General features: G+C 44.1%; 1 protein-coding gene across 1 annotated transcript in view; it reads left to right on the forward strand.

The window, feature by feature from the left end:
• Positions 1 to 12,215, forward strand: part of LOC124776043 — a 247,507-nt gene that overhangs the window by 95,545 nt on the left and 139,747 nt on the right. The gene's annotated exons all lie outside the window — the stretch shown is intronic.

Consider the following 12,215-nt stretch of genomic DNA (forward strand, 5'->3'; position numbering starts at 1 on the left):
TTGAAAATTTTTGTTCTTGAAGTTATTCTTTTTCTTTCAAATCTAAGAACAAATTTTGAATCATAGTTCGGTCACCGTACCGTACCTCATAAACTACTTAAAACCGAGAGTGAGGTAATCGAAAAATATAAATTGTATTAATTCAAAAAAACATGGACCCGGCCACGACATATGATGCCATCGAAAAAAATAATAAAATTAAGAACAAAGAATGACGATTCCCTGAAGATTTTATTGACTCCATAACAACCTCACAAAAATGATAATTTCACGATAAGAAAGATAGCGGAAAGAGAACGTATTAACTCGACTGTCTGTCAATATATCGATTGCGTGTTGTAACTTGTGTGGTTTTCCAACTCATGACTCATGACGGACGTTATGGCGGATTCTTTACCAATCCGTTCACCAATTTGACGAAGTTTGACGAATCAGCAAAAATTCATATGAATTCCGAATGTATTTAAGATGTGGTTGAAAAGTAAAATAATTTTGTTAATGTTACACTACTGGCCATTAAAATTGCCACACCAAGAAGGAATGCAGATGATAAACGGGTTTTTATTGGACAAATAAATTATACTAGAACTGACATGTTATTACATTTTCACGCAATTTGGGTGCATAGATCCTGAGAAATCAGTACCCAGAACAACCACCTCTGGCCGTAATAACGGCCTTGATACGCCTGAGCATTGAGTCAAACAGAGCTTGGATGGCGTGCACAGGTACAGCTGCCCATGCAGCTTCAACACGATATCACAGTTCATCAAGAGTAGTGACTGGCGTATTGTGACGAGCCAGTTGCTCGGCCACCATTGACAGACGTTTTCAATTGGTGAGAGATCTGGAGAATGTGCCGGCCAGGGCAGCTGTCGAACAATTTCTGTATCCAGAAAGGCCCGTACAAGACATGCAACATGCTGTCGTGCATTATCCTGCTGAAATGTAGGGTTTCGCACGGTACGAATGAAGGGTAGAGCGCCGGCCAGAATGGCCGAGAGCTTCTAGGCGCTACAGTCTGGAACCACGCGACCGCTACGGTCGCAGGTTCGAATCCTGCCTCGAGCATGGATGTGTGTGATGTCCTTAGGTTAGTTAGGTTTAAGTAGTTCTAAGTTCTAGGGGACTGATGACCTCAGAAGTTAAGTCCCATAGTCCTCAGAGCCATTTGAACCATTTTTTTTTAAGGGTAGAGCCACGGGTCGTAACACATCTGAAATGTAACGTACACTGTTCAAAGTGCCATCAATGCGAACAAGAGGTGACCGAGAAATGTAACCAATGGCACCCGATACCATCACGCCGGGAGATACGCCAGTATGGCGATGACGAATACACGCTTCCACTGTGCGTTCAGCGCGATGTCGCCAAACACGGATGCGACCATCATGATTCTGTAAACAGAACCTGGATTCATCCGAAAAAATGACGTTTTGCCATTCGTGCACCCAGGTTCATCGTTGAGTACACCATCGCAGGCGCTCCTGTCTGTGATGCAGCGTCAAGGGTAACCGCAGCCATGGTCTCCGAGCTGATAGTCCATGCTGCTGCAAACGTCGTCGAACTGTTCGTGCAGATGGTTGTTGTCTTGCAAACGTCCCCATCTGTTGACTCAGCGATCGAGACGTGGCTGCACGATCCGTTACAGCCATGCGGATAAGATGCCTGTCATCTCGACTGCTAGTAATACGAGGCTTTTGTGATCCAGCACGGCGTTCCGTATTACCCTCCTGAACGCACCGATTCCAGATTCTGCTAACAGTCATTGGATCTCGACCAACGCGAGCAGCAATGTCGCGATATGATAAACGGCATATCACAGCATCTTCTTCCTGTCGGTTAAATTTCGCGTCTGTAGCACGTCATCTTCGTGGTGTAGCAATTTTAATGGCCAGTAGTATAAGAATGCAGAACTTATCTTACGAAAATAGTACAAACTAATCGCACTAAGTTAATATCAGTAGTTTCTGAAGTGTTGGCAGAAGAGCCAACACCGTGTTGCTAGAGGAGGCCGAAAGGCACGCTTTTACGCTCACGCAGATTGGCGTGAGGTCAGGATCAGTTAAAGGAGTTGAGTCTAAGAAATAAAGTAGGTAGTTGCTTGAATACTTAACTTTAATCCATAATTGGAGAACATCGCTCTTGTTGATACATTCATAACAATCAATGGAAATGAGCGTTTGGCGTCATTGGCCGGGAGGCCCCTCGCGGGGCAGGTCCGGCCGCCATATCGCAGGTCTTATTACATTCGGCGCCACATTGGGCGACCTGCACGCCGGATGGGGATGAAATGATGATGAACACAACACAACACCCAGTCCCAGAGCGGAGAAAATCTCCGACCCAGCCGGGAATCGAACCCGGGCCCAGAGGACGGCAATCCGTTACGCTGACCACTCAGCTACTGGGGCGGACATAACAATCAATATAAACTGGTAATGGCGCCTTGCTAGGTCGTAGCAAATGACGTAGCTGAAGGCTATGTTAACTATCGTCTCGGCAAATGAGAGCGTATTTGTCAGTGTAGCATCGCTAGCAAAGTCGGCTGTACAACTGGGCGAGTGCTAGTAAGTCTCTCTAGACCTGCCGTGTGGCGGCGCTCGGTCTGCAATCACTGACATTGGCGATACGCCGGTCCGACGTATACTAATGGACCGCGGCCGATTTAAAGGCTACCACCTAGCAAGTGTGGTGTCTGGCGGTGACACCACAGTTTCTTGCGTGTTTTTGTGCGTTACGTGAATTGTCTTTGTAGTAACTACAAATTCAAATGCTGTTTTTCATAGGGTATTGCAGTTAAGAGTAGTCAGGTGACGAAACATTGAGGAACAGTTTGAAAGTGCCCCTAACAATGCCACATGTTTCTCATAGAACCCGAAGTCATTTAGATTCTGAAAGAAACTGTACAGTTTTATAGGAATTACCCGGAACACGGTGTAGATGCCTCATAAGCCGATTCTAAAATCGATGTCGAAGCTTGTGTCAGTGGTTCATAAGCGAAAAATGTAGGGCATGTTATCCATCCGAAAATTTTAATGGCAGGGAAAACACAAAATCTGGGAATTTAAAAACTCTTTTACTGCATTTATACTGATAGCTTGTTTATGTTAATAGCACTGACCAGGTATTACAATTATATCGTAGAATACAATAGGAGAAAATGAAGAGAACGTGATAATGTCCCCAAAATTTCTGAGTCACATTTGCTCCCGTACTGAAGTACCATAAAAACCTGAGGGCGCCCCTGTGTGTGCGCACTCACACATGACAGGTGCAGTCTTTCGTGATCTATTGCAACACAACGTTACAGCTGAACTGGTTTCTAAACAAATTTATGTCATCAAAGAGATTGTGTACGTAGTCGTCAATGTCAACTGTGGTCTTTGATTACTATATTAACGTACTGACTCAAATGAACAAGTCTTTAAAAAATGTTGTGTTATTGAAGATACACGAATTGTGATGGAGAGATTTAATACTTCTGTTTCAAGACATGTTTTTCGTACTTGAGTTATACAGCGATGCAAAGTATTCCAATGTGAGACGTACTTAACTTTTTCTGTAACTGTTAAATATCTTGAGTGCTGGTAACGTATCACTAACGTAAAACTTTACCCCTTGAATTGTTTTAATCAATTGGGTTGGTAATCGTCTTTACAGAACGGTCGCGTCTTATGATTGTAAATCTGCTGTTAATTTCTTTCGGTGAAAACCAACGATGTTTCTTACCTTGCACTGGCGATGCTCAACCGTCTCTGATCGCCGTGAAATAGGCCCGTGGACGCCAGCTCTGCAGAGTACCGTGTGTCTGTATGCGGCTTCAGTTCAGACGTTGAAAATTATATTAAAAAAATATTATCCTCCAAAACAGGTGCACCAAAAATAATTTTGCGGCATAAAAACGCGAAACCACTTCATGTATGGTATGGAGTGGCAATTCTCTGGGTTATATTCCAAATATACAGTATTCTGAGTTCAACAATACGCACCCAAGCAACAATTTATTTAGCTGGCACATCGTCATTTACTCAAGCTATAACTTTCGAAGTTAATCTGTGCTCTTGTAAAAATTACACTGTTTCACGATTAGCTGCCCTGGTACAAGGATCGCGCAATTTTCACTTCTGTTCACTCGGTCTACATCTCCGCAGTAGTTCACTCTCTCTTCACTTATCTCAAGTCAAAATAAGTTATTATTTACTCCATACACAGCACTGCTATTGTTCTATGCACTTGCGCATTTTTGTCGAAAATCGCTCAGTTTTCGTTCATTCAATGTCTAGACTTCTTTGATCCTCTATCGTCCTCTGCTCCGATCTTAAGGTTGCGAAACTTTCCGCGGAGAAGAGTGCCTGACGAGGGGGAAGACGAAAGAGAGAAGACAGAAGAACTAATATGTATCGGCGCAGAAGACATGTTAAGAAGTTCGATGTAGAAGACGACAGAAGAGCGAAGAATTCCAGGCATCAAAAGGATGAGAACTGAGTTGTTTTCGCCAAAGACGCGCGAGTGCACAGAACAATAGCGGCTACTGTGTATGGAGTAAATAATAACTAGTTTTGACTCAAAGAACTGAAGAGATAGTGAAATAGAGGAAAATTTTAACCATTTTCAGAATGTTTTATGACAATTTTATTTAACGGTCATGACACGATGCTGCTGTTATAACAAAAATCACTTTTTTTGCAGCAATCTTTGGAAAACAATCGGGCAGGGGTGGCATCAGTAACGAATACTACAGTGGAAAGAGATCAAATGGGGAGATGAGCACCAATGATAGCTTAAACTATTTGAATCAACTTGGATTCATCCACAAACCATTTTCCTCGCATTCATATGGATGTGCGAGATCAGCGCCTCCACGTCCGCTGCTAGTTCACTGACCGGTCTCACGTTTATAAATACTGAATGACGTAGTTTGGCTTCAGCTGTTCATGTCGACGCAGACTGAGCAGTCTGGAGAAAGTGCTTGGAAACCGTGCCCCCTCTACTCAATCACATTCCTTTGCTACACTTAGCTCTCTCTCTCTCTCTCCCTTTCCATCCCTCTCTCCCAATAGACAAACCATCCTTCCTGATTCCAACAATGACGTCTGGTGCCCTCAACGGTCATCAGTGTGCTGCATAGAGTTGTCAGCTGTAGCTGTGCTGTGGGCTTTACCTCACTGGATTCCTTCCACTTTCTTAATTGAACTTCACTACACTCATTCATTAAATAGCATACAGAAAAAACTAAGACAACAAAATTGTAAAACTCTTTCTCCGAAACATGTTCTCTTAAGAATTCGTCCATACAGGCGCCTATTTATTTGATTTTTTCGTTTGTCGGTTGCATTCGTGTGCCCGGTGGCTTTTTAACTCGTTGTTTTGGTACATCCATTGTTACTTTATCTTGGCTGTGAGTACCTTATGCTGCTTGCTTCCGCTTCCAGATCAATGAACGCATGGATTCTAGTGCTCGTTGCTGACATTACATTTTTCATCATACATAAGTTCAGCTACAAACAACAAACAACCCAGAGTACTGCATTTCAATGATGTCTTGTCCCTTCTGATGTACCCAGGTGATTATTAAACTTTCTGCTTGTACTGATCTCTTGTCTTTAGTGTTACTTGCTTCAGTCTGTACATCTCTCTACTGTTCCTTCTCCTTTTTATCGACTTTCTTCCCTTCATCTTCTTCCTTCACTTTGTCTTCTTTGTTTCCTGTATTATCTTCACCTTCCTTCTTCTCAATCTTCCGTCTTCCGTTCTTCATCTTCCTTCTTCTCTTCTTATTTTTGTCTTTCCTCTACTTTCCTTCCTCTTTGTCTTCATTCTCTTCTTATGTCTCTTCATTTTTGTTCTCTGGTTCTTATTTTCTGCGATCTGCTTCCATCGTTAATGGGTTGGTGGGACTGCGGGGAACGCTGTTGTATGGTTAACTGCAAGAAAGAGAATGACACACATACCCACAACTCGCTTTTCGCGTGGCTCGATTTTATTAGCAATAAGTGGGTAAGCACTCGCCACGTGCGAATGGACCTCACAGATGTCTATGGAAACATGGCGGGTAGCTGCGACACAACCAGAAATCTCCATTTAAACTGGATGTCGAAATCCAGCTGTCCAAGCACATTGGCCAAAGATCCTCTAACGCCTTGACTTGTCCAACTAAAGCATGGCGACCATGAACTAAAATGCGAAACGAAATGGCCACCTGCCAAAAGCTCGAATAAGCGAATTTTGCTCCTCGGGCCGCTGGGAGATGTGCAGGAAGAGAATCAGTGAGGTTGTGGAAGGTACAAACAGGGATGTGGAGCCATGAGGACTCCAGAGCCGTCGTCAGCTGCGCTAGATTTCATGGTTGAAGATCCATGTCGCAAGCAGCACAATCTAGGTGGCCTTGGATTCTCATCTGGGTTTAAATCCGAGGGGGTTTGGTGGCCAGGGTATACGATGAAATCCTGTTTCTCCTACAATGACGCACTTAAACTGCGATCTCTGCGATAAATCGCGTTGTATTGCTGTTGCATACTATAATGACGAGGAAAAACAAATGTAGGAGTGGACACGTTCACCCAGGATAGATGGATACTTGATCCATTGTGCCTTCCAGAACGACGAGCTCACTCATAGGATGCCACAAAGACATTCCCCAGACCATAACGCTGCCTGCTCCGGCCTGGCCCCTTCCAATGATTGTTACGGGATTGTACACGTCAAAAGCCATCTGTTCGATAGAGCGAAGACGTGATTTATCTGAAAATGCCAGCTGTCGCCACTCAGAAAACGTCTAGTTGCGCTACTGTGCAAATTTCAGCCTTCGTCGCTGGTGAACAGCAGTCAGCATCAGTGCACATACCAGGCGCCTGCCGCGAAGACCCATACGCACCAACTTCCGCTGAACGGTCATTCAGGACACACTGTTGGTAGCCCCTTTGTTCATCTGGGCGGTCAGTTGCTCAACAGTTGCATGTATATTCACCTGTACACATCCCCGCAGCCGTCGTTCACTTCTTTCATCTACCGCCTATGATGCATCACATTAGTCCTGGCGCCAGTTTTGGATAGTGCTATTTTACCACACACGGTATACTTTAGCGGTGGTTGTGGTGTCACCGCCGGACACCACACTTGCTAGGTGGTAGCCTTTAAATCGGCCGCGGTCCGTTAGTATACGTCGGACCCGCGTGTCGCCACTATCAGTGATTGCAGACCGAGCGCCGCCACACGGCAGGTCTAGAGAGACTTCCTAGCACTCGCCCCAGTTGTACAGACGACTTTGCTAGCGATGGTTCACTGACAAAATACGCTCTCATTTGCCGAGACGATAGTTAGCATTGCCTTCAGCTACGTCATTTGCTACGACCTAGCAAGGCGCCATTATCAATTACTATTTATCTTGTGATGCATGTACCTTCAGACCGATGTTCACCAATTATGGATTAAAGTTAAGTATTCCAGAAGCTACGTACCTTTTTTGCTAGTCTCAATTCCTTGTCATTTTCCAGACCTCACGCCATCCTGCGTGAGCTTAAACGCGTGCCTTTCGGCTACCTGTCATAGTGGATTGGCAGTCTTGCCAGTCCACAACAGTGGTGGCATACGAACATTTTACAGGCTTACTCATTTGGAAGTTCCTCCACCACTGGTCCGAAAGCCAATGATCATGCCCTTTAAGATGTCACATAAACCGCTCCGTTTCCGTATTTCGGCAACTACTGCAGTTTCCCGCATCCACCGACACCATTTATGTACCCTCCACTGCTAGCGCTGCCACCTGGTACTGCACGTTAACGTGGTCACATTATCGAGATTGGACCGTGTAGTAAGTATGAACTTATTACGTATAAACTGATATTGAAAGGCTCGATAGTAAACTACATGTCTAAGAAGAAATACCTTTTCACATACTCCATATCTGAAGTGATGCATTGCTGACAAAATCTATGTTAGATTTCCTTCAACGGGGTGTTAAATATCGAGTTCGTTACATATCGAATTTTCAGGAAAATTATGAGCTTCTGTGGGTACTAGTGTGTTTTATTTTGATAATACAGTTGTGTGTATCAGCTAACAGACAATTGATTTTGAGAAATAATGTTGCAAAAGCTTGTCAGTTTTCTGCAGGACGTACATAGTAGAGATACCAAGTACACGAAATATTTCTGGACGAATGAAGTTTCTGATAATATTTACAAGAAAACCACAAGAGATATATTAATATTTGTTTGTTACCCAAAGGATGCAGTTATTCTGTTTACATAGGAATCTCCTAAGGAAGTATTAGAATGGTTCAAATGTCTCTGAGCACTATTGGACTTAACATCTGAGGTCATCAGTCCCCTAGAACTTAGAGCTACTTAAACCTAACTAACCGAAGGACACCACACACATCCATGACCGAGGCAGGATTCGAAACTGCGAACGTAGCGGTCGCGCGGTTCAAAACTGAAGCGCCTAGAACCTCTCGGCCACGCCGGCCGGCTAAGTATTAGAATCTCATGTTATTCTGATCAGTGTAGATGTTTTGCCTAACTACAACATGGCGACCGATGCAGACTGTTCTCAGTTCCTTACTCAAAGGCCAGAGTTCTGCATCCAGGTAGCGCAGAGATCGCTGGCCATAACGTAGCACAGTGTTTAGCGTTCAGTAAAGCAAGATTGTCACTTATTCTCACTTTGCGACTTCGCAGGCCGTCAGCAAGCGAGTGAAACCCCTTGAGATTCGCATGGACATAGACGCCGCTCACACGGCTGTGTCATTAGATGAGGCAGAATCGTTCGTATTCGCCAACTTCCGTCAAGCCATGCGAAGTTCAAACGCGCGCTCTCTCGCACACATCAGGGCTCTACAGCCTGTCCAAAATTACTTAAGTATTGCCACTTCGGCGTGAGTACGTGGACCGGCGGAACAGAGATGACACGTCCCGCGCGCAATACACGCGTAATTTTACATTTCATTTAACTAGCGCAAACAGGCAACCTATTCTCTTTTAAATATGGACATTGCATTAATGTATCCTGGAAAAGTTACACTTAGTTTTGATTTCAGTTTTATCTCCTATAACTAATTATTAAGGCGATATAATGACAGTTCGCGAAATTGCATTTTCTCACGACGTCACCGAATTTTTGGACATGCGGGAAACATTCTGTTATTGCAGATAGCAACTAATCTGAAGAATACATCATTTTCATATGGTCGAAACCAGAACTGTAGCGGAGAACTCTAATGCGAGGTAATTTGAGTTGAATATAACGCACAATGGTCCGCTCGCGCGTCGACTACTAATAAAGCGCCCTTACAGGTTGGAAGTGAAACGGTTATTAATTTTTCTGACCCTTCTACTTAATTCTAGTACTACTAAAAATGAGATTAAGCGTGTTTTTCACGGTGGGAAAACGTATCTTAAATAGGTCAAATTCAGTTGTTTAGAAAGGATAAAAGCGATACAAATAACAGCGTATCCGTGTTAGATATGGTATATCCTAAACAATAGCATTTATTTTGTGTGATACATACTGAATTCCTGAGATGAACTTCCTTTGTAATTAGTTACTATTTAGGCCCTCTAATTAAAATTTGAAAACTTACAACGATATGATTTTGTTATGAAGCTACTCACAGATCCAAATTGGGTACGCCAAGCATGTAACTGGGGATTCGTCTGGCTCCATTTCTATGGGAATCATGGAAAAACTCCACTGATGTCAATCTCGTCGCTGTGTCCTCTGTCACTGTTGTCATTTAAAGAAATTATTGTCTCCTCCACTGAATTCTCATAAAGAGCTTCACTCCGTCATGCTCTTTCCATGATGCACTCCGGCTGTTCGACGGCTTACTTCCAGTCTTTAGGGGTGACGTTCCTGACAGCTTGTGAGTGTTTCAACTGCAGATAGAGTAAATTTATTGTTATTCCTGGCAACGTAACCTGTAATTTGACCCCTATTAACGCTACCGGGTTGAAATGGCTGTGGTAAAGTGGTAGCCTAACTATTGTACGCTCAAGCTTTTTGCCAGTTTGTCGATTTCTTATAGGCGGCACTGTGGCTTACGAAGAGATATTTTTTCATACGTTACACATTCTTAAGGTTACCCCTTACATCGACATAATGACGCTGAAGCCAATCAGTCGTTTGCTGCTTTCGGTTTGCCATGTTAGGTGTCTCGTCAACAAAGTTGCATGGCGAGGACCAATATCTAGAACAATTGATTCCAAGATTTGTTATTAGTGAATCTTCGAACCACTGACAAATGTAACGTCTATCATTTCTTCGTGTAACCAACTGTTTCGGTTGCTTCGAAAAGCAGGAGACTGTTTGTGAGAAAACCTAGGGAAGTGCGTGCATGGAGAATAAGTCTGTCCCACTTGCCAGAAGGCATCGCCGTTGTTCCTTTAACCGTGTAGTCTCTCCAGCCTTGCTTGACAACGGGACGAGAACTGACCCGCGTTTTGTCAAGTCACACCACTTCGTCAATATTTATGCAATGTTCCTTAAAAATCTTCGTTTCCAAGCAGCTATATCCAATATCTCCATCAGCAGCATATATCACAGTACTGTCCATAGACAAACTGAAACTGGTATAGGCATGAGTAATCAAATACAGAGATATGTAAATAGGCAAAATACAGTGCTGCCGGCGGCAACGCCTGTATACGACAAAAAGTGTCTGGCGCAGTTGTTAGATCGGTTACTGCTGATAAAATGACAGGTTATCCAGATCTAACTGAATCTGACCCGCTGTTATAGTCAGCGCACCAGCGATGGGACTCAGAATCTCCGAGGTAGCGATGAAGTGCGGATTTTCCCGTACGAACGTTTCACGTGAGAACCGTGAGTATCAGGAATGCGGTAAAACATCAAATTTCCGACATCGCTGCGGCCGGAAAAAGATCCTGTAAGAACGGGACCAACGAGGAGTGAACACAATCGTTCAACGTGGCAGAAGTGCAGCCCTTCCACAAATTGCTGCTAATTTCAATGCTGGGCTACCAACAAGCGTCAGCGTGCGAACCATTCAACGAAACATCATCGATATGGGCTTTCAGAGCCGAAGATCCACTCGTGTACCTTTGATGACTGCACGACACAAACCTCACGCCTCTCCTAGGCCCGTCAACACTGACATTGCACTTGACGACTGGAAACAAGTTGCCTGGTCGGACGAGTCTCGCTTCAAATTGTATAGAGCGGATGGACGTGTACGGATATGGAGACAACCTCATGAATCCATAGACCCTGCATGTCAGCAGGGGACCGTTCAAGTTGGTGGAGGCTTTACAATGGTGTGGGGCGTGTGCAGGTAAAATGATATGAGGCTCCTGGTGCGTCTACATACGATTCTGACAAATGACACATACGTAAGCATCCTGTCTGATCACCTGCATCTATACATGTCCATTGTGCATTCCGACGGACTTTGCCAATTCCAGCAGCACAGTACGACATTCAACACGTCCAGGGTTGCTACAGAGCGGCTCCAAGAACAATCTTCTGAGCAGTTCCGCTGGTCACCAAAGTCCCCAGACATGAGCATTGTTGATCATATCTGGGATGCCTTGCAACGTGCTCTTCAAAAGAGATCTCCACCCCCTCGTACTCTTACGGATTTATGGACAGCCCTGCAGGATTCAAGGTATCAGTTCCCTCCACCACTATTTCAGATATTAGTCAACTTCATGTCACGCCACCTTGCGGCACTCCTGCGTGCTTGCGGGGGCACTTCACGATATTGGACAGGTGTACCATTTTCTTTGGCCCTTCAGTGCATAAAACTGTGGACAAGGAAGTGCGCCTGCCTTGAAAAAGTATGATCAGTAACTTCCTGATCGTTGGATGTTTCTTCCTACGATAATAATCGTAAACATTAGGACGAATCGGATCCTGTGCAGACGAATAGCTATTGGTAATCCGCTTATACACACATTTCTACCCATAGGCGATAAGTTTCGATGGCTCTTGAGCTTTCTTGTTCTTTGTCGAACATTTCCTTCCCAATCTTCGCAACAAAGTTTCTGTTTATATTCAGAGAAGCAGCAATTCTGTCGACCACTTTGGTAACGGAGAGCCTCGGACCGCCATTAAGTTTTTCATTTTCAGAGTAGGCATGTAACGCGCAAACCATTTCTCTTGACTGCTCTTGTATTGCGAGCCCCTTGCCAAGAGAACTTTTCCACTTACAACTTTCAACGAACTTCCCTCTCAAATCGTTCATTACCATACAA

This window comes from Schistocerca piceifrons, chromosome 2 (assembly GCF_021461385.2).
Source record: "Schistocerca piceifrons isolate TAMUIC-IGC-003096 chromosome 2, iqSchPice1.1, whole genome shotgun sequence".
In the NCBI taxonomy this organism is placed as follows: domain Eukaryota; kingdom Metazoa; phylum Arthropoda; class Insecta; order Orthoptera; family Acrididae; genus Schistocerca; species Schistocerca piceifrons.